Consider the following 27,706-nt stretch of genomic DNA (forward strand, 5'->3'; position numbering starts at 1 on the left):
GTTTCAGATGCACCGTGGGTAAACAGAAGGAGACCCCAAAGAGGTTCAAACATCAGTTCTCCTACTCACAGGCCTGTGAGCTTGTGTTCCTCTTCCCCACTTCCTCTCCCTGGCCAGATGGCCTCTGCTGGGAAATACAGAGGTCCATGGTGCTGCCAGATGCCCATCACACTGTATTCTAAAAATCCAAAGCACCACAGGGGAGGATGCTGCACTAAGTCATGATAAATGTTTGAGATGATGGATAAGTATATTAATTTAATCATCACACAAAGCACTGAAACATCACACTGCACCCCATAAAGATGTGCAATTATTACCTGTCAATTAAGAAACTAATTTTATTTTTTTAAAAAATCCCAGGAGGGAAGTACACATCAACATGGTTATTATTCTTAGAAGCAACATCCAAACAGAAGGAGGCAGAGGAAAGACCTGGACATATTAACAGACTGATGGCAATGTCCTGCCCATATTTTGAATGAATTAAAAAAAAAAAAAAAAGTTAAGATTCATGTTTCAGGCAGAGCTTTGGGATCTATGAGGACTTTTCACTGGACAAGAAAAGGCCTTGGGCTGGCTGACTCATCCTTGTGAATGCTTGTTTTTCCTATCTGCAAAATGAGAGCAGGATTCCATCCAGGGCACATGGAGTGTGATTAAACATTTACCTCCAAGTGACCTCTCAGGGACAGCTTTCCGATCAGCATGAGTGGGGAACTTTCCATTGCCTGTACCTGGAAGAACAGAGAAGAGAGATGGTGAATTTCTTATCCAAAGATTATGTCTTCTCTAAATTCTGAAATCTTTAAAGATGGAATAATTTGTTTCAAATAACATAGGAAAATAAAAAGTGGGTGGAAGTATTTATTAGAGCAGGTCAGCCCAAGTTGATGAGTGGGGGATCTTTTCTCTCAACCTATAAAAGTTACTTGTTTTTAAACACATAATATCTAATACCCACTATGTATCCAAAATCCTTTTAAAGTTACTATACTTTGTAACCAAGCAATTCCACTCTAGGAAAAGCTGCAATGCAACTTAGTGGAAAGAGTTGTGTGATTTAAAAGAACAATAATATGGAAGCCAGGCAAGGTTGTGCAGGTCTGTAATTGCAGCTACTTAGGACTCTGAGGGAGGAGAATCTCAAGTTCAAGGCCAGTCTGGGCAACTTAGCAACTCTCTTGTCTCAAAATAAAAAATAAAAAGGGCTAAGGATTTAGCTCAGTGGTTGAGTCCCCCGAGGTTCTGTTTCAATCCTCAGTACAAAAAAAAAAAAAAAAAAAAAAGACATGAAAGCAAATAATAACATAAGAAAAAAATCACATTTCAAATTACAAAGAGATGACTTTTTCTGACACATAAAAGGCTGATTCAGATTAATAATTCCTACATACACACACACACACACACACACATACACACACACAAATAGTCCAATATATGAAAAAGAAATGTGTGTATGTGTGCACAGATAAGCAAAATCACAATCTGATAACATACTCTAACAGAAATGAAAATTAATATAACCTTAGTGGAGATAACTCAGCATTTATATATTGCTATATTGACTCTGCAATGCTGCTTCTAGCAATTTATTCCTCATGCATAAAACAAAAGGTGAATGAGGTTATTCACTATGGCATTGTGTAAAAGACCGGAAACAACCTCTAAGCCCAGCAGTGGAGAGTGGCTAAACAAACTGTGATGAAATCCACTCAGCAGAAGCATGAACAGGGACCAGAAGTGATGGCGAGAAATTGAGCATGCCAGTCCAGTCCCAATCCTAGGCCAACCCTGAGAATCCAAAGGGAGTGAACTTGAAGTCCCAGCCAGTCTTTTCTAAATTCTAAGGAACAGATCTCAGTGACTCCAAAAATCATTTGATTTGAGAAATCGTAAATACTGAAGTAGATTTTTGTGTCCTAATATGGCAAGAGGGCCATAATACACTGTTAGAGGAGGAGGGTATGTCACAGAATGGTATTAAGGCATGATCCCATTTGCATCTCAAATTGAAAATAGCGTGTATATATATTCAGATATGCATAAAAGAAAACTGGAAGAGATACCAGGCTGTTAAAGCGGTTATTAAGTACCTTATGGTGTGCTAGGTGCTGAGAACATAAAGATAAATAAGAAATTAGATTGGAAATTCCAGGAAGGAAGAGAAATTTTCTATTTTCTCTGCTCTTGCCCAGCATCTGGCACATAATGCATATTCAATAAATATTTATGGGAGGGGAGGGAAGAAGGAAGAAAAGAAGGAGGGAGGAGAGAAGGATAAATTATAATCCCTGCCCTCCAATTGCTCACAGTTGCTCACAGCCTGGTGTGGACAAGCCCGTGGGCAGAGTGCAGGGAATTCTGGGAGAAAGCTCTCAAGCTGTCAGGGGCATTGCAGACACTCCCCCTCTTCCTCGACAGCATCCCCCTGTCCATAGACATCATTTGCAAGTCTCTGGCCTTGGCCTTGAAGTCTTCAAACTTGAAGCTTACCCATCTTCAGGGAGCCCTCTTCTTTAGGACAAATGAGAAGCAGATTACTCTGGCAGAGCGGGGACAGAAGTCCTGATAATGGACATAACCTCCAAGCCGGATCTCAGGGAGCCGGAAGCTCTAGGGAAAGGACCCAGGCTGTCAACTGCCAGGAAAATTGACTTCACACAACTCACAAGTGACACCTAATGTCTCTCTAGGGAACTACATGAAAATCCTAAGTGGAGCGTTGCCGAAGAGCAAAACTGGTCCTTTCCTTACAAGGTTTTCCAGGGAGTTTGAGGTGGACTAAACGAGGAGGCCAGGCCAAGACTTTGTTAAAACCTCCTCAAAAGTGAGCACAAATCACGATGAACGGTATTCTTCTCACAGTTGCTGTGTCTCTTCTCTGCCTGGGTGAGCTGCTAATAGTTTTGTTATCTGGGTTCTTCTGATTCTTTTCTGATAGCACTTGCTAAATTACAGTTGCATTCAAATGGCAGAAATGGCAAAAGGAAAGGCAACTTTTCAGAAAAAAGAAACTTTACTGAGGTTAACATTTGAGCAAAATCCTAGAGTCCAACAGGTCCTGAAAAGAATGGGCTCTGCCTCCTACCAGCTCTGCAGCCCTGGACACATTGCTGCAACTTGCTCAGCTTCAGTTTTCTCCCTGGTAAGATGGAGATTATGTCACCTCTTTTGCAAGATTGCCAAGCAGATTAAACAAGATTACTAATGTGCACATAATAAAATATAAAAAGCTCAGTGAGAGCTGGTGTCGTGACTAGTTACATCCTTCCACATTGTGTAGGTGAGAGAACTAAGGTCCAGAAGGGATGGTCAAGGCCATGGCTGGCCAACATGGGATTCAAATCCAGCCCACCTGTCTTCAGAGTGCCCACTGTGGACCATTTGGTCTATAGTAGCATCAATGTATTGTTGTTAAAACTACAAAATTTTTCTGTAGCATCAATGACCTATTCAGGAGCAAGAACAATAACAAGGTAGAGTGCACTTCACTGATAATCTACCAATAATTTAACCTTAGTGGGAGGGCAACCACTCTAGGAAAAATAGCTGATTATTTCCCTCTTTGTAAGTTATAGTGACTTTTAAATACTGTTGTGTTAATAATGGGCTGCTCTACCTACTGAAGTTTATCTAACACCTTTTATCTGCCTGTCATCTATTTAAATGAATGGCTGGTACAGAAGAATATGACCTAAAATTTTTCTTCAAGGGCTGGGTTTGTGGCTCAGTGGTAAAGCACTTGCCTAGTATGTGCGAGGCCCTGGGTTTGATCCTCAACACCACATAAAAATAAATAAAATTAAGGTATTGTGTCCAACTACAACTAAAATTTTTCATCAAAAGAAGGTTATTTTCAGCTCCCATTTTTTAATACTTATCAGTTAGCATCACCCTATATACATGGAGGGTTTTTTTTCTCTCAACCTAAAATGCCTTTTCTCAGTACACATGCACATTAATTTTCCAACCATACAGTAAATTCAAATTGGCTAACTGTGTACATTATGTTGAATCCTTATTTAGCGCCTCTAGTTCTGGACAACAAAGGCAACATGTGTTTCTTACAAATCAAATTGACAAGCTGTAGCATTTGTAGTGTATGAATTCATCATATGTAAGTCTATCTTATCATAATCACCATAAGCAATTAGTTTGGGTTAAAAAAAAAGTGAACTGCATAAATGCTATGGTTTGAATGTGTCATCCTAAATTAATGTGTCGAACATTTTCCCCAGTGTGGTTCCTTGGAAGGTGAGGCCTTTTGGGAGGTGTTCAGGTTGTGAGGATGTGATATTAAGGATCTAAAAGAGTAGATTCTTTCTCTTCTGCTCTTCTACCATGTGACGATGCAGTAAGTTGGCCCATCTCATATGTTGGCACCTTCATTTTGAAATTCCCCACCAGAACTGTGAGAGAATAAATTTCTGTATTTCATAAATTTATTAAAAAGACTACAAAATTAACAGTTTTAAAAATGGGCAAAGAAGCCCAGCGCGGTGACTCAGGCCTATTATCCCAGCGGTTTGGAAGCCTGAGACAGGAGAATCACAAGTTCAAAGGCAGACTCAGCAACAGCAAGGTGCTAAGCAATTCAGTGAGACCCTGTCTCTAAATGTGGCTGGCCCAGTGGTCCAGTGCCCCTGAGTTCAATCCCTAGTACCCCCCACAAAAAAAAATGGACAAAGAATCTGAAAAAACACTTACCTAAGATTATACAAATGGTAAATAAACACATGAAAAGATGATCATTATCATTTAGCCATCAGAGAAGTGCAAATCTAACTACAAAGACTAACCTGTTTAGACCCACTAGGATGATCATTTTTTAAAAAAATAGGAAATAATTGTTACAATGATGTGGAAAAATCAGAACCCTCCTATGTGCTGTTGGGAGGTCAAATGATACTTTACTGAGGAAAAGAAACCAGACGTTCCTCAAAAGCTTAGACATAATGTCACCATGAGACTCAGAAATTCCACTCCTAGGTATAATTCCAAGAGATCTGAAAATGTGTCTCTCAAAAACTCTGCACAAATGTTCATAGCAACATTTCTCTCTGGACTTTTATAACCCCAAAGTGGAAATCACCTACATGCCTGATAATGGATAAATAAAATGTGGTCTTTCCATACAAAGATTATTTAGTCATCAAAAGGAATGAAGTGCAGATTCATGCTACAACGTGGATGGGCCATGAAAATATGGTGCTAAATGAGCAGAGGCAAAGTCAGAAGAACCACAGAGCGTAGGATCCCTTTTATATAAAATGCTCAAAAGAGGCAACTCTATGAAGACGGACCAATTAGCACCGCCTGGGGCTGGAGAGTAGGTACTGGAAGGAAATGGAGAGAGACTGCTCATGGACATAGGCTTTCTTTGCGGAGTGATGAAAATATTCTAAAATTGCTGGAGGTGGTGATTACATAACTCTGAATACTGAAAACCAGTGAATTGTTCACTTGAAATGAGAGAGCTCACATACGCATGACTTAACAACGGGGATGCATCCTGAAAACGCCTGGTCAGGCAATTGTGTCACTTGTGAACATGATGGAGTGTATTTATCCAAACCCAGATGCTATAGTGTATAGCGCCCCGGGGCTAGATGAAACAGCCTTTTGCTTCACTGTCCTGTGTGTGGTCGGTGGCTAACTGAAACGTCATCATGCAGCACAAGACTATGAATTATAACTCAACAAAGCTTTTTTGAAGAAAAGATTACATTCACAAATAGATTTTCAGGTCTTTGCTGCATAGCTTACACACACCAGCTACTCCTTCCTGAGACACAAGGCATAGATTTGAAGTCATGGAAGCAGCCATATGGACTAAAGCAATTTCCTCAGGTCCCAGGACAGGACAGCTAGGAGCCAAGGACTGGATACTCAATGACTCTCTGTATCCCAGCTTTGTGCCAGAACCAGCAGGGAGTGAAGGGTGCACAGAGACTATTTGGACACAATGATGGGGGGTCTGTCCCCTAGGTACCTTGCTTAATTGCTCACGCCTGTCTCCATGGCTACTGGCAGTGGTTTTACTATATCAATAAAAGATTTGCATAGGTCATGCTTTCGCTAAACAACTCAAATGTGTATAAGGGAGTCGTTGACATCCTGTATTTGATTTTGGCTGGAAACACTCCTCTCTTATTTCTGGGACAATTTCCCCAAGGCTCTGGGGAGTTGGAGGAGGGGGGGACATGTCTTCACTTTCACTCCTCACTACCTTTTTACCATCAATTTAAGTGCAAGAACCTGAGACAAACTTAACGCCCAGAACCTTCTTCCCAGAGTCTGAAAGAAATGCCTCAAAGCATCAGAAAAGCAGAAGGGAAAGACCTGGGCTGATGGAGTAAGGAGACTTCTCCTCGCCTCTCCCAAAGTTTCTTCCTTCCTGTATTAGAAGGCAAGGATGCTCTATCACACTCCTCCAGGGGACAAGATACACGTAGTCAGTAGTCATCATTCCTGTGGATGGTGCCCCCAGGAGAGGAAACTCTTGGGGAAGAAAAAAGCATCCCATGTTCATCTCCATCTTCATCAACAGGATCCACCCTCTCTGCCTCCCAAGAGCAGCACTGACCATGCTGCCTGAGTTGGTGGGTAATCACTGTCTCCCCAACAGGATTGTAAACCAGTTGAGGACAGGAAGGACAACTTATTTTTCTTGGTATCTTCCACACAAATAGTTAGAAAACAAAACTTTAGATACATGGAGTGGTGACCCCCAAAGATATCTACAGCCTAATCCCCAGAACCTGTGAATAATACCTTAGGTGGAGAAAGAGGCTTTGCAGATGAGTTTACAGGACATTGAGAGGGCAAACTATCATGGGTTATTCACCTGGGCCCAGTGCTATTGAAGCCAAAGTTTTGAGATGAAACTGGATTCCCTGCTTCTGCCTGCAGGTAAGACTGGAGTTTCTCTGCTTCTGCTGGTAGGTGGGGTCTGCCTAAGGTTGCAGGCCTCAGAGAAGTGTTGCAGCTCTTAACAGTGAGCCAAGCCCCCCAGAGCTGCAGCAGACCCCCCAGGAGCTCAACCTCAATTTCTTCTTGTTATGTGAATTCAAAGAATGAAGTCCATGGAGCAGGATGAGCCAGTCTAACAGTGAGATCTACTGACGACTACAAGCAGGAACGGCACTCTTTGCAGCCACAGGGCCAGAAAAGACTCAGGTGTTCTTCCTTTGAATACTAGTCTAGGGGTTTATATAGCTTTGGGTCACAGCCATTGGTCCAAACTTGCGTTTATTAAGGTTTTTAAAAAGGACATTTATGCTAATTAGGATTTGGAAACACACTAAAGCTATCTGTCAACTCTCTGTTGAGAGCCACAGCCAAAGGGGCTCCAGCAAACTTCCAGCTGCCGGCTGATGATTGGCTCACAGCGGCCCCAGCAACATCTAGCTGATTGACTCCTCCATGGAGCTGCTCATTGGGGGACTTCTTTGGCTCCACCCATGCGACCCAACCAATTGGCCTCAAGAACAGGAGGATTGTGGGAGGTGGAGAGGTTGGTGTGGGTGAGAGGCTTGTGGAAGCCAGTGGTGGCAGTTGGGCTCTGAGGGTTTTTTCCTGAGGAGCTGTTTTGTTTGGCGTTTGTAGTTCTAAAAATAAAGTTAGTTTCTTTTGACAAGTGGCTTCTGAATTGTGCCCAGCCAGAAACTGCGGCACTCTCAAGTCCCAGCTTCCATTCAGGTCTGCCCTACTTCCATTCTGTGTTTGCAGGTTCCAGGCTGCAGGGCTGTACAAGCTGTGCACAGACCTGGCCACCAAAAGGTGACAGGTTCGTGTGCCTTGGCTTTCAGCAACTGGCCCGCCTGCCGAGTTTGCATAGAGGGCTCCATGTAGTCCAGGCCATGCTTGTCCCTGTGCTGGACCCTTCAGGCCACCATTCTGGGGCTCCACTGCCGGGCTGCTCCACTGCTTCTCGGCAGGGAACAGTAGGCCAGCTGCAGGCTTGGCAGCCAGGGAGCCTGTCACAATCACAAGGATTATAAGAGGAAGAAGGCTGCTGAGAGTCAGAGGAGGTGTGACAGTGCTTATGATGTGGGACCACAAGCCAAGGAATTGAGGCAGCCTTTAGAAGCCAGAAAAAGCAAGGAAATACATTTACTGTCCCAGAGCTTCCAGAAGGAACACAGCCCTGCCAAAGGTTTGGACCTCTGACCTCTGGAGCTGTAAGAGAATAAATATGAGTTGTTTTAAATCATGAAGTATGTGATAATTTATTATGGTGGCAGCAATCAGACATAAATACACATGGTCCCTTCTTCCTCTCCCTCCTCCTCCTCAACATCATGGTGAATACTGATTGAGTTTGCTGATATAATCTTCATTAAAATGAGTGACTGCAAGTTACAGTTGTTACCCTTATTTTACAGATGAGGAAACAGATTCAGAGAGGCTACATCGTGGAAGTACAGTTGCAAGCAGAAGAAAATAAGTCTAGCTAAAGCAAGCCAGAAAGCTGGGGATTGTGGGGAGGGCTGACCACATGACTGTCCAGTGACTCTCAGGTCCCCCAGTACACCTTTCCTTTGAGCATCTACTCTAGTTAGTGAAATAACAAGAGCCTACTGCATGCCAAGCACTGTGCTAAGTGCTGAGGAAGCAAAAACCCAGACAGGATTCCTGCTCATGTGATGCCTGATGCCCTCAGCCAAGGGCGAAGGCACAGCCATCAAGTCGTCACCCTGAAAGAGAGGCAACTCAGCTGCGCTGAGGACTATGAACCGGAAATGGTGTGAGCACAAATGACAGGCAGCAGGGGTGAAGTGACACATGAGCAGCAAGCCAGGTCACCGAATATTCAGAGCTGGAAGGAGAAGGTCACCACCTCCTTGCTGGTGTCTCAGATACATGTATAATTTCATTCCCTCTCGATTTCCTGGCCCCATATGTAGTACTGCTACTGGGAAGATTGTACGGCCATACCACATGGGCTTCCAGAGACACCCAGGCTGCTTTGGATGACATTCTGTTATTTTTTTTCACTGTAGTAAGATAGGTAGGGTAAGTAGATAAATAGATATTTATATGTATATGTCTTATATAACATATATGTGCACAAATATATGTATATAAAATACAACAGATATAACTGTGTACAAAAAAGTATTTGATACAATGTATGATGATTATTATTTTTTAATATTTATTTTTTAGTTGTAGTTGGACACATTACCTTTATTTTATTTTTATGTGGTGGTAAGGATTGAACCCAGGGCCTTGCACATGCTAGGCAAATGATCTACTGTTGAGCTACAACCCCCGCCCAAATGATTATTAAATATGCATATAATATAAACATATATATAATTATATCTGTTATATTTTACCAACATAATATGCACATACTATGCAATGTGTTAATATATAACATGTGTACATTATATAAAACCATATGTGTATATTATATATATCATGTATACATGCACATATAACATGTATATTGTATAAAATGTGTAACATGTATATGTTACATATATAACATGTATATATTACATATACATATGTAGATTGCATGCAGATATATGTATATAACATATATTTCTATCATTATATGTATAACATGTGTATGCATATATAATATAGGCACATGTAATATGGGTATATATTATGTGCACATTATATGTATATATGTACATATCCCATGTATATTATATGTATATATGTCTACATATAAACAAAATATGCCACTTTAATCTTTTCCTTTTTTCTTTTTGGCAGTAATGGGAATGGAACTCAGTGCCTTGCACATGCTAGGCAAGTGCTCTACCATCAAACTATATCCCCAATCCCATTTTGGCCATTTCTTTTTTTTTAATATTTTATTTTGGGGTTGTAGATGGACACAATATCTTTATTTTATTTTTTGGGTGCTGAGGATCAAACCCAGGACCTCGCACGTGCTAGATGAGTGCTCTACTGCTGAGCCACAACCCCAGCCCCATTTTGGCCATTTCTAAGTGTACAATTTTGTGGCATTAATTTCAGTCACAATGTTGTATAACCATCCCCACTATTTCCAGAATTCTTCATCACCCCAAACCCATTAGACTCCAAACCCTCTCAACAACTTCCTGTTCCACTCTCTCTCCAGCCCATGTAACCCCTAATCTCCTTTCTCTATGAATGCACCTGTCCTAGGTGCCTCGTGACATGTAGAGTCATATGAAGTGTGCTTTGGGGTCTGGTTTACTTCACTCAACACAGGGTTTTCAAGGTTCATCCCTGCCGGAGCAGGTGGCAGAACTTGATCCTTGGTTAAGGCCCAGGAGTATCTCATGGTCTGGAGGATGACTGCATGGCCTCATCCGCTCAGGCACAATGCTGGTTCCAGCTTGGGACAAGTCCCTCTGCTTGTTTCTCCTCCAGATTCCCCATCTGTAAATGGGAACATTTCTCCTTTTTTCCAGATGCTTTTATTGGTGTATTATAATTATATATAGTAATGAGATTTGTTGTCACATATTTGTACACGCACACAATAATGTAATTTGGTCAATTTCTAAAAAATGGGAATATTTCTTAAAAGCAAGGAACTGCACAGAAGCCAAGGCTGGCTGATGGTATTTTAAGGCCATGGTGTAGACGGAGCAGAAGAGAATGAGATATGGAGTTCCAGGTGTAAGCAAGGCACCACCTGCCCAAACACCTCCTACGAAAACACCATCAGAGACCTGCAGTTCTCCAGCCCAGGGCTGAGGCTAGGAGGCCAATCCTCCCAGGATAGGCAAGCAGTGGAGTTGGCTAAAGCAAGGCTGAAGCAGGAGGATCACAAATTCAAGGCCAGTCTGGAGAACTTATAAGACCCTGTCTCAAATAAAAATAAAAGGGCTGGGGATGTGGCTTAGTGGTACAATACCCCTGGGTTCAATTCCCAATATTAAAAGAAGAAACAGGAGGAGAATTAGAGGTGGGGGAAGAAGAAGAAGGGAAAGAAAAAGAAAAGAAGTGGCTAAAGCCAGGTGTGGTGGTGCACACCTGAAATCCCAGCAGCTTGGGAGGCTGAGGTAGGATTCCAAATTCAAAAACCAGCCTCAACAACAGTGAGGTACTAAGCAACTCAGTGAGACCCTGGGGATGTGGCTCAGTGGTTGAGTGCCCCTGAGTTCAATCCCTGGTACCAAACAAACAAATAATCAAAAAAAAGTGGCTAAAGCAGGCTGCTATTAGTAAAGTAATACAAGCCTGAGGCTCCTGTGAGGCCTTGGGAGTGGCCATGACCGTGGAGCACTAGAAAGAGCACGCTCCTGTCAGCTCCTATCCTTGCCAAATACGAGGGCCCAATCCTGTCAGAGCTTTCTATTTGTTAAAAGAAACTGGAAGCCTGGATTTTCGTGTGAATTGGCCTGATTTTCAAATGCTGGCAATTCATTCTTAGACTGATTAACTTGTTAAAGAAAAAAAAATTAACAATACAAAAACTAGGTCTGGCAGCTGCATCTGACACAGGGACAACCAGTTGGTGGTCTTTCTGTCTTAGCCCATTATTTTGAAAAGAAGGGAGATGTAGGCACCCTTCTCCTTGCCCTCACCGGACCAAAAGCACATGGTAGAGGGCAAAGCTCACAGGTAAAGTGAAGACCTCTTTTTCCTAATTTCCTGAGAAGCCTCAGTACATCACCTTCCCACCCTGAACCTCAGGATCCTCCTCATCTGTGGAATGAGGGAGAGACTACATGTCCTGTAGAGTCTCTTTCGTCTCTGATATTTTAAAATTTGACCTCCTTTGGGGCTGGGTGGCTCAGTGGTAGAGCACTCACCTAGCACATGCGAGGCCCTAGGTTCGATCCTCAGCACCACATAAAAACAAATAATCAAAAATAAGGGTATTGTGTGCAACTAAAAAATAAATAAATAAATATTTTTTAAAAAAAAAAGAAAGAGGAATTTTAAAAAAACAAATTTTTTTTTTTTTAACCTCCCTTTAGGCTCTGCCCCAGAGGGAACCCAGCTAACAACCTGCTTGGGAATTTGTGTGTACAGAAGTATATTTTTAATTGACAAATAAGAATTTTATACATTTATGGCATATTATGTTTTGATATATGTACACACTGCAGAATGAGCCAACCAAGCTAATTAACATGTCCATCTCCTTACACGTTTTTTGTTGATTTTTTTTTCTTTTTCATTGTAATCTTTTTTTTTTTTCAGTATTAAGACTTGAACCCACAGCCTCACACATGCTAGGCAAACGCTCTACCACCTAGTCCCATTCGTTTCCATGGCAGTAAAATATGCACATAATTTACCATTAGTGACACTCAGCGCAGTCTTATGTTGTGTAACCATCTCCACAGTCTAGTTTCAGAATATTTTCAACACCCTCAACAATCTGTCTCTCATGTTCCCAAGTTTCAGGGGGGAAAAAAACTTTTTTTTTTTTATCCGATTCAGAGTAATTCTAATATTCTGAATTCATTCAATTCATTCTAATAACCCACATGGAGAACTCCCAGCAGCCTCTTGGGTTGGCAGTTCCCCTCCCTGACCTACCACACAGCCAGGACAAGATCCAAGAGGTCTTTGAAAGGGGGGACTCATGCATTCATGAGTCCCTGAGGATTTGATTTTGGGGAACCCTTGCCTGTACCCCTTGACCAGCTGAGACATCAAAGCCCTGCAAATGCTGGCTGGGGGGTGTGGCCCCATGGTGGGGTGCTCACAAGTATCCCAAGTAGGTGAGGTTCCATGCAAGAGGGCCTGGGTCTGATCCTCAGCACTGCAATAAAAATAAAAACAAAACCCTGCACATTATGACCACAGATGATCCAAGCCCAGTTCTCATTAGCAGGAAGCAGGGCAGGAATAGCCAGCCATCCACACCTTCCTTCCTCTCCCCAGGGTATGTGTGCAGCCAGATCCAGGGTGAACTGAGAAAACAGGGACACCAGAGCAAGCTCGATCGTTATGCTAATTGCGTCCAGTGGAAAGGCCAGCCCTCTTCCGAAATGACGTTATTAGGATGTATATGCTCTTTTATGAAATGACATTGGAAGGAGATGCAACATTTGGGTCTTGTTTTAATTTGGCAAAATGAAAAATGACTTTGTTCCTCACCTAAAATTTTGGAAGATTCACTGATCTGTGAAATTAAATTCGGTGGAAACACCAGCCTATTTGTGATGAAGAGCATCCCCTGAGCCGACTGGGGAGGGGACCTGTAGTTCATGGTGCTGCGCAGGCAGGACAGTAGCACTGGCCTCTCCTTTCCATGGTCAGTTATCAAGCAGGTCAGCACTGCAAAAAGTGAGGATGTTAAATAAAACCTCATGCCCATCACTCAGCCTCCAAAATGGTCACCCAAGGGCCATGTCCACATTATCCTCACCACCACCCCTACACCATTTGGAAGCAAAACCCAGATATCACATGGTCCCCACAGTAAGTATTTCAGGATAAATCTCCAAAGGCTAAGAAACGTAATTGGAATTTGATATTATACCAAGAATTTCTTTCTTTTTTAGGGGGAGGGGTACTAGACATTAAACCCAGGGGTGCTTGATATGGACCCACATCCCAGCCCTTTTTTGTTTTTTATCTAGAGACAGGGTCTTGCTGAATTGTGTAGGGCATCGCTAAGTTGCTGAGGCTGGCTTTGAAATTGTGATCCTCCTCCCTCAACCTCCAGAGCTACTGGGATTACAGGCATGTACCACTGCACTCAGCGTACAGTAATTTCTTTCCTTTTCTTTTTTAAATACTTTTAGTTGTAAATGGACATAATACCTTTATTTTGTTCATTTAGTTTTATGTGGTGCTGGGGATCAAACCCAGTGCCTCACACATGGCTGGGCAAGTACTCTACCACTGAATTATAACCCCAGGCTCCAATAATTTCTTAATATCATCAAATACCCTGTTAGGATTTAGGGGTTTTATTTTAATTTATTTATTTACTTATTTATTTATTTGTATATTTATTTTTTGCGGTAGTAGGTGCTGTAGTCCAGCTGGGCAAAATAACCAAGAGGTGACAAGCAACTTGAAGGTTGAAGCGGGAACTACTTTATTGCGAGTGAACTCAGCGGGAACTGAGTGAGAACTCAAAGTAGCGGGCACCCAAGGTAGCAGGAGCCACTTCTCTGCCGGACAGCAGAGGTACATATACCCAACTAATTACACATAGCTTAACTTAATTAACATCATCTAGATACAGCAGTCAGTCCTTAAGGAATCCTCATCATCTTAATGGCTCCCTGGCGTTGCTTCACAAACCACTCCTCCTGGAAAAGGGCCAGGCGCCATCTTGACTTGATTTGCATCCCCAACAGTAGGGATGAACCCAGGGCTCATAAGCAAGTGGTTTACTACTGAACTACACACACAGTCCTCTTTATTTCTCATTTTGAGACAGGGTCATGTTGAGTTATCCAGGCTAACCTCAATCTTGGGATTCTCCTGCCTCAGTATCCCAAGTAGGTGGGGTTCCATATGTGTGCCACCATACCTGGCTCTGGTTAGGATCTAAATTTTCTTTCTCTCTCTTTTGTCTATCAGTTTGTTCAAATCAGTATCTAAACAAGATGCAGCCATTGCAATCAGTAGATATACTTCTAAAATCTTTTCATCCATGGTTCTTTCTTCTCTTCATCTGTTTCCCCTCCCTCTCATTTATCTGTTGAGGCACTGGGTGATTATAGAGTCACTTTGCACACCCCCCGAGTCCTCTGCACTTCCTATGGATGGGTAGTTGCATCAGTAGTATTGTTTATATTTGGGTTCAATATTTTTGACAAAAAATAAATAAAAATCCAAAGTGGTCCTCTGTGTGCCTTCCTACAAGACATGCAGCAACCCATCGACCTTCTGTGCTGTCACCTGCCATTGATGCTCCAATTCCTTGGGAGCACCTCTGTCTCTCTCCCTGATGAAGTCATTGGGTGGCCAAATCCTCCCTGTTCACCTGGGACTTTGCCAGCTTAAACATATCAAGCCTTACATCCTGAGAAACCACTCCATTCCAGGCAAACTGGGACAGTTGGTCTCCACTGGGGGAAGCCAGGTTTTCAGGAAGTAATTCAGGAAGTAATTCTTCCACATCCCCTCTCTCCTTGTATCATACTGCACAGAGAAGTAGGAGTCACCATGTAGACAACAGGTCCCAGAATTCAGCATCAGACTGTGGTTCCAAGCAGATAATCCTGGGTGCAGCGGCAGCTTGGTGGCTGCCTGACTGGCATCCCTTCTACCAGCACTATGCTGATTTCCTTAGGCAGCGCCCCCTACCCACAGCCCATGTGGGACAACAGCCCCAGATCCAGGGATGGGAGCCCAAGCTAGTTGGTACCTGCCATCCCCCAAGCCACAGCCTGGCCCAGTGGATTACAAAGGTGGTTTGCTAGGGACATTTTAGAAAATATTTCCTCATTTTTCCTCCTCCTCCTCCTTCTTCTTCCCTTCTTTTTCTTCTCTCCCATCTCCTATAGCATAAATTTTCACTATTTGAAGCCTAGACATCAATGAGTTTTAGTAAATTTACTGACCACAATACAGTCTTGGAACATTTTCATCATCTCAGTAGGGTCCCTCCTGCCCGTGTACAGCCACTCCTCAGCCCCAGGCAACCACCAAACCTACTCTTTCTCTATGGATTTGCCCTTTCTCAACATTTCATGCAGGTGGAATATGCAATACATGGTCTTTTATGACTCACTTCTTTTCTCTGGCCCATCTTCATCCATGTTGTCACTGCTATTAGTTCTTTATTCCCTTTTATTGTTCGGTAATGTTACATTGTATAGATGGATCATGTTGTATGTATCCATTCATCCCTTGAAGGACTTTTTTTTTTTTTTTTGGTACTAGGGATTGAACTCAGGGGTAGTTTACCACTGAGCTGCATCCCCAGCACTTTTTATTTTTTATTTTGAGTTGAGTTTTTAAGTTGCTAGGGCTAGCCTCAAACTTGAGATACTCCTGCTTATGCCTCCTGAGTAGCCAGGATTACAGGTGTGTGCCACTGAAATTAAATGCACCCTTTTACATTGTTATCAGCCATGCAGACAAGGATTTCTGTTTCTCCCCATCCCCTCCATTTGTTATTCCACCTTTTTTAATGAGAGCCATACTCTTGGATAGGGAGTTGTATCTCATCTCACTTTTTAATTTGCATTTCTGTAACTAGCTCTGTACACCACTGTTAAGGTCTGTAGACAAGTCAAAATAACATGTGGTATTTTGCCAGGGGAATGTTAGAGTTCGTAAACAAGTCTGGATGGTGCCTGGCAAAATGCCAGAGGGAGTGGTTTGAGAAGTAACAAAAGTGAGCTATTAAGTGTGGAGATTCCTTATTGGTTGACTGATGAATCTAGTTTATGCTAATTAAGATAAGCTGTACAAAATGTATAAATAGCTCTGTTGTCCTACAATAAATGGCTCCTATTCCTGCTGTATCAATCTACACAAGTTATTCCTCAGCCCCCGGTTATTCTGCTGCAGCCGGACACCAGCACACCACTGCACCCAGGGTAGAGGGGGACACCCCACTCCAGGAAGAGGTCCCCTCTAATCTGGGTGTGTGTGGGGGAGCTCCCCACCATACCCAAAGTAGAGGGGTCTCCCCACCTCCAGGGGGAAGATCCCTCTAACCTGGGTGTGTTGGGGGGAGTTCTGGACACCACCATACTCAGGGTAGAGGGACTCCCCCTTCCAGGAAAGAGGTTCCCTCTAACCTGGGTGTTGGGGGGGGGGTTCCCCACCACACCCAGGGTAGAGGGGACTCCTGCCACCAGGGGGAAGGTCCCTCTAACCTGGGTGTCGTGGGGGAGCTCTGGACACCACTGCAACCAGGGTGGAGGGGACTCCCCCCTCCAAGGGTGAGTCATCCCCTCTAACCTGGGGTGGGGGGGAGCTCCCCCCATCACCGCACCCAGGTTAGAGGGGATGACTCCTCCGCCTCCAGGGTACAAGATATACCCCGGACATGGGAGGCGCTATGCCAGGACAGACGGAAAGGTTTTCCAATTTCTTAATGCAAAATGCGAGTCGGCTTTCCTATCCAACAGGAATCCTCGGCAGATAAACTGGACTGTCCTCTACAGAAGAAAGCACAAAAAGGGCCAGTCGGAAGAAATTCAAAAGAAGAGAACCCGACGTGCAGTCAAATTTTAAAAGGCCATCACTGGTGCATCCCTTGTAGATATCATGGCCAAGAGGAATCAGAAACCAGAAGTTAGAAAGGCTCAACGAGAGCAAGCTATTAGAGCTGCCAAGGAAGCAAAAAAAGCTAAGCAGGAATCTAGAAAGATGGCAATGGCTGCTACTAAGGCTCCCACAAAGGCAGCAACCAAGAAAAGATTGTGAAACTGGTGAAGGTTTCCTGCTCCCCAAGTTGGTGGAAAATGCTAAATTGGCAGATGAGATTTTAAAATAAAGATGTATCTATAACTTTAAATAAATAAATAAATATTTAAAAAAATAAAAAATAAATGCTATCACAATTAACATATTTGCATTAAAAGGCCACACTGTATATATTACGTTATTTCATGATGCTGTACTATTAATACACTGTTAATAACTAAACACCATAAGTACATAACATGGATTTTGTTATATACAGTACAAAAGACCACAAGGCAGTCACACTATTCATTTTTTAAGCTATAATATGGATACTGTATCAGTATTGAGGGCCACAAGGCAGCAAGCTTATCCATTTTTGATGCTGTAATGTGGATTTCACATGAGTATTAAAGTCTGTAGGGCAGCTATAATGTCATTTTTATTGACATAATTTGGATAACATCTCAGTATGAAAGGCCACAATGCAGCTATTTTATTGGTTTTTGAAGCTATTCTATGGATATAACATTAGTCCTGAAGACCACAGTCCTGTAAACAAATTGTTATTTTAGTACAAATGTCTACAAAGCATCTCTTTTCTTAAATTTCGATATTATAACATGAATATTATATTAACATTAAAGGTCTGAGGGAAGCTATGGTATTAATTTAACTTGCTTCATATTGATATCAAAGTATTACTACAACCAGGATAAGTTATTAAATTAGTTTTACTTGCTAAAATATGAACATTTCATCAATATCAAAGCCACAGGGAAGGTATTGTATTAGTTTAGATTCTGTAGTTTGGATATTGTATTAATATTAAAGACCATAGGAGAGCCATAATAATATATTTAGAGGTCACAGTATGAATATTACATTAATAGTATAGCCACATTCTAGCAGTTACATTAGTTTATACTACTGTAGAATAAATATTATATTAGTATTAAGGACTACAGGCAGGTATTACATTAACTTTATATACTACAATATGGATATAATATTATATAATATGAAAGGCCAAGAGTACCTATTATATTAATGTTAGATGCTATTGCATGAATATTATACAAGTATTACAGGTCACCATGTGGTTATTTTATTAGTATTAATGGCCACCAAGTGTGAACATTATGTTAATCTCAAAGTGCACAGGAAGCTATTAAACTAGTGTTAGATGCTTCAGTGTGGACATTGTATTAGAATTAGAGGCCACAGTGTGGACATTATATTAACATTAAAGACCATGTGGCAGCTGTTATATTAGTGTTCCAGGTCACTCTATGGACACTGTACTAGTATCAGAGGCCACCTGTGGATACATTAACATCAAAGGTCACTAGACATAATGCATTAGCATTAGAGGCTGCATATGGATGACTCATTGGCATTATCTCACCACCATATTCGTATTATTACACAGCCAGGTCTGGGAAGGTAGTGTGCACCCTCTGGTAGTCACTGGAGCTCAGCACAGGATGCTGCAGTTCAGTGGTGCACATGCACCCCATCCTATGTAATCTTAGACTTAGTGATGAGAGAGAGAGTGTGTGTGTGTATGTGTGTGTGTGTGTGTGTGTGTGTGTGTGTGTGTGTGTGTGTGTGTGTGTTCTGGTACTAAGGATCAAATACAGGCCCACACACATGCTGGACAAGCTCTCTAATACTAAGCTACATCCCCAGCCCTTAGTGATGAGTTTCAACTCACAATACCAAAAGCCAATGGACAGAAGAAAAATATTGATAATGTGGACTTTATAAGTCTTTATTATTAAATATTTATTTAAGTGTGGGGGTGTTGCATGCCTATCATACCAATTGCTCAAAAGGCTGAGGCAGGAGGATTGAAAATTTGATGCCAAACTGGGATGGGTTATAGGTCAGTGGTAGAACACATGCCTAGCATGTGTGAGGACCTGGGTTAAATCCCCAACACTACACACAAAAAATTAAATATTTTATATTCCATGAGAAAGAGAACAAAAAGATAAGTCACGGACAAATACATTATTTACAAAACACATTTCTGAAATGGAATTTTTATTCAAAATACACAAAGAATTAATAAAAGCCAACAACTAAAAACCCAAATAAAATTGGTAAATATCTGAACAGACATATAACTAAAGAAAACACAAAGATGGCAAATAGTTATTCAAAATGATGCTCAGCATTGCATATCATTAGGGAATCACAAATTAAAATAATATTGAGGTAGCACGGCACAGCTGTTAGAACTGCTACACTCCAAGAAATGGCAGTGCATCAACATCTGCAGGATGCAGGACACCGGTACTTTCAGGCATTGCCAGGAGAATATGTGGCACAGCCACTTGGGAGAACAGTGTGCCAGTCTTTCCAAAGCAAAAGAAGTCTAATCTATGACCCAAAATTTTGCCTATAAAATTATAGGCAAATTTTGCATTTAAACAAGTACTCTGAAAAATCATGTCCAAAAAAAAAAAAAAACAGGATTATGCACAGCAGCTCTGCTGATGCCAATCAGATCAAAAATCATATTGTCCCTCCACAGCTGAATGCACAATCAACATAGAATAGAAAAGAATGAATCACAAACCTACACAGAGACAACATGAATCCTAGCTAGTGTGCTGCTAAGTGAAATAAACCAGGCTGAAGAGGCTGTATGGCCCACCTTTTATGAAATTCTAGAAAAGACAAAATTACAGTCAGGATATGCACAGGATGAGGCCCAGGAGGGTTCCTAGTGCAGGAGCCTCTGTCCACATGAAGTTGGGGCGCACCAACCTCCCTGTGCATGGAGGTGTTCAGCAACTCAAAAACTCTATAAGTCACTTTTTTAAGAGAATTTGGTGGAGAAATGGATGAAATCATGTAGATATGATGGATTATTAACTCAATCTCCAGATTCTTTCCCCAAAGTGTGGGGCAGGGGACTCAAAGTTCCAAGCTTTTAATCATTGCTTGGTCTTTCTCAGGACCACCCTATAGCCTGAAGCTGTTTTAGAGTCCACCAAGAGTCCTTATTAGAGCAAAGATCCTTCTCCCACCCAGGAGATTCTAAACAATTTAGGAGTTCGGTGTAAGGAACTAAGGTCAAAGAACAAATGTTAAGACAAAAAGATTATTTTCATACCCTTATTACTTGGGCGTTATGAGGGTTTTAGGAGCTCTGCACCAAGAACTGAGAACAGATACACCAAATGTGTGTTTCTTATTATGTCACAGCCTATAATAGGGAACAATAATGAATTAACTGCTCATAAACAAACAATGAATTAATTACATGGCAGAAGCTAGGACCCAGGTTTCTCACAGCTAGAGTGAGAAGTTACAGATAAGTAAGGAGTGAAGGAAGAGGGATCTATGTCATAATGGATAAGAATCCACTTACTGCAGATCAATATAAACTCATGTTTATCTTAGTACAAACACAGATGGTTCCATATAAACACATTTATAATGGGGGGGGAGGATTATAACACATATACGCTTCCTTGCATTGTATTGAAGGTCAAGATGCAATGAGCACATTCAGCTGCCAGATAAAAGCTTTTAAAATCACTTTCTAATAAAAGGACCTAAGGCTCTTTACACAAGTGGCTGATACTATAACTGAGACAGTAAATATATGAGTCAGGGTAATCTTCAAGTATAAGAAAGGAATTTGGGACAAAAACAGAAAATATGTTAAAAGACAACCAACAGCAAAGGAAAGAACTCCCAATGGCTAAAGCAGGAAAGAATTGAGCAACAAAATACTAAAGAATTTAATAACGACAGCTTAAAGTAACTACCCAAACATCCACCCTGGACTGAACACATAAACAAATGGGGTCACCTAGAAACCTCGTGTGCAGAAGAATTCCAGATGATTGAAGCAGATGCTTGTCCACCGAGGAGATGAAGCTAACTCCCTACTCTGTAATTGTGGGCACTGCATAGGGACTTCCTCCAGAAAACACAGATAATGTGGATATGTAGAGAACAGTAATTTCATAGTGAGAAACTAGTGAAAGACACAACCTCAGCCAATTGAGCACAGTCAGTTAACATGACATTAACCTTGAGGACATGAGATAACAGAGCAGTCCTCCACCTCTGTGTGACCTGCTTCCCCCAACCCACAAGCCCAGTCTAAATATGGAAGAAAAAAAAAAAAAAACAAGGAAACCTCAATGGAGAACAATCTTTAAAAATACCTGACAGGTTTTCCTCAACACTGTCAAGGTCATTGGAACAAGGAAGGTCAGAGAAACTGTCACCTGAGAGGAGTTATGGAGACAATGATGTCATGTGAGGTCCTGGATGGGGTCCTGAACAGGAAGCAGCAGAACTGAGAATCCAAAGGAAATACAACTTCATTTAGCAGTAACATACCAGTATTTGTTCTTCATGACAAATCATCTAAGATGTTAACACATCCAAGATAGTACACATAAGTCATAAAAAGGGAAAAACCAGTTGAAGCTACTGGGGAAATCTCTGCATTTTGAATTTCTGCATAAAGATAAAACTAATCTAGGAGCTGGGGCTGTGGCTCAGCGGTAGAGCTCTCGCTTAGCACAGGGGAGGCCCTGGGTTCCATCCTCAGCACCACAGAAAATAAATAAGTAAAATAAAAGTATATTAAAAAAAATAAAGCTACTCTAAAATAAAACCTTAAGATATGGTTATATTTTTTCAAACACCTATTGTTTAATTATTTATACAGTTAATTACAGGTAACTGACACTCAGCCAATTCTATATTTTATTATGAACACAAAGTTTAAAAATTTATGACGACACAAAATTAAATGACTCAAATATTTAATTCAAGATATGTGCCTGTTTTATATGTTTTATGTTGAAGTAATAACATAAACGTATTGAAGTAATGTGCAAACTGATTATTTTTTAATGCTATCACTAGGTCCTGGGTGTGCCTTTTAAAAACCTGATCACTTTAGAGAAAAAAAAATAACATTTTAGACACTCTTTCAATTTATGGCTAAACTTTCTCAAAGAGTGACTGTTTAAAAAAAAAAAAAAAGTTCTAATTTTAAATTGACTCACTGTGACTTTGGATCCCTTATCCCAAATAATCCTTGTCTTTATTTTGTTTCTATGCATAGTATTCAGCAATAATAGAACCAAATATTTGCCACTGGGACAAATAGTCAAAGACAAGAAAAAAGTAAATGGAAATTGCAACTACCACGAGTGATGCCTCCCAAGCAGAAGAGTTTAAAAGGACACCAGCGTCCATCTCTTCCATGATGTTCTGCAGAAGTGGTGAGCCCAGAGAAGGAGCCCAGGTGGCAGCTCAGTCCAGGAGTGACCTTAGATGCTGCTATGTTGTGGGAAAACACTGTACCTTCTAGAAACCACAAAGAACTGTATACCCAAACTCTTGAATGATTCCAAATTTAGTTGAATTTCTAAGTGATTTTGATATCACCATAGCTTGTCATGAAGTTAATGATAATTAAAGGATCTATGGGACTTATTGGAAGAGTGCTTGCCCAGCGTGTAAGAGACCCTGGGTACAACCCCCAGCCCCACCAAAAAAAAAAAAAAAAACCCGAATGAATGAATTTGTGCCTTATTTGTATAATCAAATAAAAAATTAATAATCACTGCTCCTTGAAAACATGTTGACCTGAAACACAGTTCAGACTATCAGAATCAAAATACTCTTTTTCCTATCATGAGCTAGCACAGCTAGACTATCATGAACAGCAGTGTTACATAAAGTAAGTTCACATTAAGCAAACCATCAAAACAACAAAAAAGCTTTATTGACTATTGAAAAAAAAAAAGAAAAATGAACATAGTTCATTTTCATAGCTTATGAAATTATTTAATACATTGAAAACTTATAATATTAACATCAAAAATCTTCCAGGACAAGCCAAATGCTTTGACACACACCTGTAATTCCAAGTACTTGAAGCACTAAGGCAGGAGGATCACAAATTTGAGGCCCTCCTGGGCAATTTAGCAAGAGCCTGACCCAAAATAAAATGTTAAAAAGGGCTTGGGATATATGTAGCTAAATGCTTGCCTAGCATGTGCAAGGCCCTGGGTTCAATCACCAGTGTCAAAAAATTCTCAGGACAGACATCTGATCATAGACCATCATAGCAGATGTAGAACATGGCAGAAACCATTATGTCAACCTCATCAAAATAATTAAACTAAATCTGCATTTTGTTCAGCTTACAACACTAATGTGTCTAATCTCTGCTTCTACTCATTCAAATATAATAATCCTCTGAATATGGTAAAAAGTGTATGTACTTTTCCACAATGAATCCAACAAATATAAGATATACTCAACTCTATTTTAAAAGCCACTTTATAAGCACATAGGGGCACCTATGTTAGGATATAATATAATCATGGGACTTCCCACATGAAATAACCCTAAGTACTAATAAATACATAATCTCAAAAGAAGAAATTCAAATTTTTGAAGTCAAAAGCATGTTGGTACATTTTTAAATGATATTTTGTACTTAATAGAGCTCTTCAACAATAATTCCTGACAATATATAAAGCACCATGCTCATTAGAAGGTCCATTCCCCTTGCCTGCAAAGAATAAGATAAGGGCTGGGAATATGGCTCAAGGGGTAGCATGCTCGCCTAGCGTGCGTGAGGCCCGGGTTCGATCCTCAGCACCACATACAAACGAAGATGTTGTGTCCGCCGAGAACTAAGAAAAAATAAATAAATATTAAAAAAAAAAGAATAAGATAAACTAACTTTCTGATGAATGTACAACTTTATTTTTTTTAAAGAAAGAGTGAGAGAGAGAGAGAGAGAGAGAGAGAATTTTAATATTTATTTTTTAGTTCTCGGCGGACACAACATCTTTGTTGGTATGTGGTGTTGAGGATCGAACCAGGGCCGCACGCATGCCAGGCCAACGCGCTACCGCTTGAGCCACATCCCCAGCCCATGATGAATGTACAACTTTAAAAAGACACATGATTATGCCTCCTAAATTTGAAAATTAGAAAAAGAAAATGTCTGTTTAAAAAGTTTATTTTAGGGCTGGGGATGTGGCTCAAGTGGTAGCGCGCTCGCCTGGCATGCGTGCGGCCCGGGTTCGATCCTCAGCACCACATACCAACAAAGATGTTGTGTCCGCCAAGAACTGAAAAATAAATATTAAAAATTCTCTCTCTCTCTCTCTCTCTCTCTCTTAAAAAAAATAAATAAAAAAAAATAAAAAGTTTATTTTAAGTAAATGTCTTGAATTACTAAAAAGCAGCTATGACTTATCTCTTACATTCAGTAATGATTTGAGTCCTCAGGAAATTTCATCTATAGTGGTTTTAAGCATGCAATATCAATAGTTGGCATTAAAAATATTACTATTCTGTTTCTATCTTCTAAAATTGATTTGAAAATTTTGGTTAGAACAATTTCATCGAAATTTGAGAGAGGGCTGGGGTGGTACGGCTGTGTGGTAGAGCGCTTGCCTAGCACACATGAGGCACTGGGTTTGATCCTCAGCACTACATAAAAATGAAATAAAGATATTGTGTCCACCTACAACTAAACAATAAATATTTTTTTAAAAAATTTTGAGAGAGGTATATTGTGGTGTGTGTGCATATTTATAAATACATAATCTTTAAAAATAATATCTCTGGATACTCCTGATGCTTAGGTCCTGTCAAAGACATCTTCTGTGTGGGGGATGGAGGGGTGTTGGAATCCAACTCAGGGCCTCTCACATGCTAGGCAAGTGCTCTGCCACTGAGCTACACATCCAGCCCCAAAAGATGTCTTAATAATAAGAAATTAATTAAAATAATTTAAGATTATCAAGAGAAATTTCAAATAAGACAATTCTCTCAATCAAAAACAAAGTAAACTAACTATATTTTTAAAATATTGCTGATAAAAAATAGCAAAAGTTCACAGGATTAAGAATTTTGTGGAAATCTAGAAAAATGAGAAATCATAAGTTGAATAGGAGGGGCTGGGGATGTGGCTCAAGCGGTAGCGCGCTCGCCTGGCATGCGTGCAGCCCAGGTTCGATCCTCAGCACCACATACAAGCAAAGATGTTGTGTCTGCTGAAAACTAAAAAATAAATATTTAAAAAAATAAATTGAATAGGAGAAATCTACTGCACAGAACTGGAAACTGGGAAGACATGGAGGATTTCCTCCTAAATAAAGACATTGCAAAATGATGCTAAAATAAGAAAATTACAAATCAACCAGTTAGCATAAAAAAAGTTTGGACTGGTACTTAGAGATCTCCAGATGGAAAAGACTCCAGGATCACCAGGGTTCACAGCTAAGTGTTACCTGACCTTTAGCAAATTCTGATTTTATTTCAAATGTTCATGATCTAGAGAAAAAAGAAAGAGGTAACTTTCCTAAATTCAGTTTATAGTATATCAAAGCCTAATACAATCAAGATATTTCATTCAATGTAAGATGTCAAAAATGTTTATACAACAGATATTATACCGTTACAAACATACTGCCAATTAGCTCACTGAGGGTGGCAGTGGGGGTGGGGGTGGCAGCGGGGGTGGCCCCTTGTAGTAACCCAGCAGAGAGCTGGGCCTAGAGAAGGGTTGGATCTAGATGAGGGGGAGGTCCAGATGAGAGGCCGGTGTATACAAGGAGTGGGGTCAAGAAAAGAGATAGGGGGCTGGGGATGTGGCTCAAGTGGTAGCGCAATCGCCTGACATGCGTGTGGCCCGGGTTCGATCCTCAGCACCACATACAAACAAATATTGTGTCCCCAGAAAAACTAAAAACTAAAAAATATTAAAAAAAAAAAAGAAAGAAAGAAAGAAAAGAGATGGGCCTGGAAGAGGGCAGGCCCTGAAGGAGGGGTGGGAAGATCAGGTCTTAGAGAAGGGGTGGAGTCTGAAGGAGGGTAGGGCCTGGAGAAGTGAAGGGCCTGGCAAAGTGCCAGGGGTCTGAAGAACAGCAGGGTGTCCAAAAGGACAGGGTCTGGAGGCAGGGGGTCTAGAGGGGTTCTAGAGGAGGAGGCTGGAGGAGGGTCAGAGGGACCACAGATGGTGAGGAGCAGCTGCCTTGATGGTCCCTAGCTCAGAGCCCTTCAATCTCCAGTCTTCCATCACCATATCCCACCAAGGGAAACAAGCTGGAGCTGGGTAGAGGCAGTGACAGCCACCCACCATCACACTAGTCACAAGCAGCCAGCCTGAATCTGGAGATAGTAGTCCCTGGGCCATCCACCACCACTACCGGCTCTGTACCAGCTGGCTTAAAAATGCTATGGAAGTGGCAGGTATTTATTACATAACGCTAAGAGGAGAGGAGCCAGGCGTGGTGGCCCACACCTATAATACCAGCTGCTAGGGAAGCTGAGAAAGGAGGATTGCAAATTTGAGGCCAGCATGGGCAACTTACCAAGATCATGTCTCAAAAAAGATTCAGGGAGGGGCTGTGATTGTGGATCAGTGGTAGAGCGCTTGCCTAGCACATGCGAGTCCCTGGGTTTGATCCTCAGCACCACATAAAAATAAATAAATTAAATAAAGGTATTGTGTCCAACTACAATTGAAAAATAAATTTAAAAAAAAAAAAAAAGAATCAGGGATATTCAGTGGTGGAGCACTTACCCAGGATACATGAAATCCTGGGGCCAATTCTCAATACTGCAAAAGAAAGAGAATGCAGTGTTTTTATAAAACCCATTTCCTTTTATTCTACCTTCTATGTCATTTTAATGCATTTTTTTTTGAGAGAGAAATTTTTTAATATATATTTTTCAGTTTTCGGCGAATACAACATCTTTGTTTATATGTGGTGCTGAGGATCGAACCTGGGCCGCACGCATGCCAGGCGAGCACGTTACCGCTTGAGCCACATCCCCAGCCCATTTTAATGTATTTTTAAAATATTTATTTTTACTTTTAGGTGGACACAATATCTTTATTTATTTATTTTTTAACGTGGTGCTGAGAATCGAAGCCAGTGCCTCACAAATGCTAGGCAAGTGCGCATCCCCAGCCCTTAATGCATTTTTTTAACTATTTTTATTTAGCTACTTATTTTTATGTGGTGCTAAGGATTGAACCCAGTGCCTCATGCTTGCTAGGCAAGTGTTTGCCACTGAGCTACATACCGCCCAGCCCATGTTAATGCAGTTTCATGTCCATGAACAATGAACTACTAGGCAAAAGCTATAGAGCTCTTAAACACTAAAATGTAAAGTGCTATTTGTTATAGATCAATCAATCCAACATAAAGGATTTCTAAAATAAAGGTGTAAGTCAGTGGAAAAGCTGGATTGGAAAAGCTAGAAAGCTGACTTTCCAGTATATTGGCACAGACACTGACTTCCTTAATAAGACCCATACAGTTCAAAAAATAAAACTGACAGTAAGTGGGAAAATTTCAAATTATAAAGCTTCTGAACAGCA

The 27,706-nt window shown here is 41.0% G+C and overlaps 1 protein-coding gene across 3 annotated transcripts in view; it reads right to left on the minus strand.

The window, feature by feature from the left end:
- The window catches only part of Tnfrsf17 (TNF receptor superfamily member 17), a 59,042-nt gene that overhangs the window by 29,211 nt on the left and 2,125 nt on the right, over positions 1-27,706 (minus strand). The window contains exons 1-2 of one of the 3 annotated variants that reach the window (XM_078024355.1): positions 2,500-2,636; positions 672-737 (exon numbers count right to left, since the gene is read on the minus strand). The gene's annotated coding sequence lies outside the window, so the exon portion shown is untranslated. Of the gene's footprint in view, positions 1-671; positions 738-2,316; positions 2,475-2,499; positions 2,637-27,706 lie in introns of those variants that run through there. The other 2 variants (XM_078024353.1, XM_040277773.2) reach the window with 2 other exon arrangements.

The sequence above is a fragment of the Ictidomys tridecemlineatus genome, chromosome 10, assembly GCF_052094955.1.
Source record: "Ictidomys tridecemlineatus isolate mIctTri1 chromosome 10, mIctTri1.hap1, whole genome shotgun sequence".
Lineage (NCBI taxonomy): Eukaryota > Metazoa > Chordata > Mammalia > Rodentia > Sciuridae > Ictidomys > Ictidomys tridecemlineatus.